Source organism: Natator depressus, chromosome 28 (assembly GCF_965152275.1).
Source record: "Natator depressus isolate rNatDep1 chromosome 28, rNatDep2.hap1, whole genome shotgun sequence".
Taxonomy (NCBI): Eukaryota; Metazoa; Chordata; order Testudines; family Cheloniidae; genus Natator; species Natator depressus.
Window position 1 is genome coordinate 10,058,168 of NC_134261.1, and position 2,500 is coordinate 10,060,667.

Here is a 2,500-nt window from a genome sequence, read left to right on the forward strand (position 1 = left end):
ACCTGGTGTCCCGGGGGGACTTAGACTTTTTTTCAGCCTTTTCCTCCGGGTTGACCTGGTGTCCCGGGGGGACTTAGACATTTTTTTCAGCCTTTTCCTCCGGGTTGACCTGGTGTCCCGGGGGGACTTAGACTTTTTTTCAGCCTTTTCCTCCGGGTTGACCTGGTGTCCCGGGGGGACTTAGACATTTTTTTCAGCCTTTTCCTCCGGGTTGACCTGGTGTCCCGGGGGGACTTAGACATTTTTTTCAGCCTTTTCCTCCGGGCTGACCTGGTGGCCGAGCGTCTCGCCGTCCGCGGCCGGAGCTAGAGATGCCCCCCCCCCCCAGGCCAGCCTGCGAAGCCGCGGCCAGGATCGGGCCCCTGGAAGTCTGACTAAAAATTTTCACCGACCCCAAAAACGGTTAGGGGGGGCCTCATAAAGCCTCCGGAGCGGAAAAAAAAAAAAACGGAAAAAAGGATCGGGCCCACCCGAGGCAGGGGAGTCAGTAAGGGAAAGGGGACGAGGCGGCCCGGAGCCGGGTGCCGGCGGCCAGGATCGGGCCCCTGGAAGTCTGAAAAATTTTTTTCACCGACCCCCAAAGTGGTATTGGGGGGGGCTCATAAAGCCTCCGGAGCGAAAAAAAAAAAACGGAAAAAAGGATCGGGCCCACCCGAGGCAGGGGAGTCAGTAAGGGAAAGGGGACGAGGCGGCCCGGAGCCGGGTGCCCGGAGCCGGGTGCCCGCGGCCAGGATCGGGCCCCTGGAAGTCTGAAAAAAATTTTTTCACCGACCCCCAAAGTGGTGTTGGGGGGGGCTCACGAAGCCTCCGGAGCGGAAAAAAAAAAACGGAAAAAAGGATCGGGCCCACCCGAGGCAGCGGAGTCAGTAAGGGAAAGGGGACGAGGCGGCCCGGAGCCGGGTGCCCGGAGCCGGGTGCCCGCGGCCAGGATCGGGCCCCTGGAAGTCTGAAAAAAAAATTTTCACCGACCCCCAAAGGGGTGTTGGGGGTGGGCTCATGAAGCCTCCGGAGCGAAAAAAAAAAACGGAAAAAAGGATCGGGCCCACCCGAGGCAGGGGAGTCAGTAAGGGAAAGGGGACGAGGCGGACCGGAGCCGAGTGCCTACGGCCATACCGGACGGAAGGCCCCCGATCCCGTCCGATCTCGGAAGGTAAACCGTCCCGGGCCTGGCTAGTACTTGGATGGGTGACCGCCTGGGAATCCCAGGTGCCGTAGGCAGCTTTTCCCGCTGCGAGCCAGCTCTCTCCTTTTCTGGGGAACAAGGGCAGGGTCGCCCTGCCAGGGGCCCTGGGGCTGAAGTCCCTGCCGGCCACCAGGTCAACCCGGAGCCTGCCCCTCTGCGGCCAGCAGGTCAACCCCATACCGGCAGGGGGTTGACCTGGTGGCCGGGAAGCAGAGCGGCCAGCAGGTCAACCCCATACATTCAGCGGGTTGACCTGGTGGACGGGAAGGAAAGCGGCCAGCAGGTCAACCCCATACTTTCAGCGGGTTGACCTGGTGGCCGGGAAGGAAAGCGGCCAGCAGGTCAACCCCATACATTCAGCGGGTTGACCTGGTGGCCGGGAAGGAAAGCGGCCAGCAGGTCAACCCCATACATTCAGCGGGTTGACCTGGTGGCCGGGAAGGAAAGCGGCCAGCAGGTCAACCCCATACATTCAGCGGGTTGACCTGGTGGCCGGGAAGGAAAGCGGCCAGCAGGTCAACCCCATACATTCAGCGGGTTGACCTGGTGGCCGGGAAGGAAAGCGGCCAGCAGGTCAACCCCATACATTCAGCGGGTTGACCTGGTGGCCCGAAAGCAAACCGGCCACCAGGTCAACCCGGAGCCTGCCCCCGCGGGCAGGGGCCAAGCGGACCCCCCTCCGCCCGGGCTTGCCCTGCTCCGAGCCGGGGCTTAATCCCCGTCCGGCCACCAGGTCAACCCGGAGCCTGCCCCTCTGCGGCCAGCAGGTCAACCCCATGCCGGCAGCGGGTTGACCTGGTGGCCGGGAAGGAAAGCGGCCACCAGGTCAACCCCATACTTTCAGCGGGTTGACCTGGTGGCCGGGAAGGAAAGCGGCCACCAGGTCAACCCCATACTTTCAGCGGGTTGACCTGGTGGCCGGGAAGGAAAGCGGCCAGCAGGTCAACCCCATACATTCAGCGGGTTGACCTGGTGGCCGGGAAGGAAAGCGGCCAGCAGGTCAACCCCATACATTCAGCGGGTTGACCTGGTGGCCGGGAAGGAAAGCGGCCAGCAGGTCAACCCCATACATTCAGCGGGTTGACCTGGTGGCCGGGAAGGAAAGCGGCCAGCAGGTCAACCCCATACATTCAGCGGGTTGACCTGGTGGCCGGGAAGGAAAGCGGCCAGCAGGTCAACCCCATACATTCAGCGGGTTGACCTGGTGGCCGGGAAGGAAAGCGGCCAGCAGGTCAACCCCATACATTCAGCGGGTTGACCTGGTGGCCGGGAAGGAAAGCGGCCAGCAGGTCAACCCCATACATTCAGCGGGTTGAC

At 62.8% G+C, this 2,500-nt stretch overlaps 1 non-coding gene across 1 annotated transcript; it reads left to right on the plus strand.

Annotated features, from left to right (window-relative positions):
• Positions 1-1,099: 1,099 nt before the first annotated feature.
• Positions 1,100-1,218, plus strand: LOC141979726 (5S ribosomal RNA). Its single transcript, XR_012637120.1, has one exon. It is a non-coding gene; the product is annotated as a 5S ribosomal RNA (ribosomal RNA).
• The last annotated feature ends 1,282 nt before the right edge of the window (positions 1,219-2,500 follow it).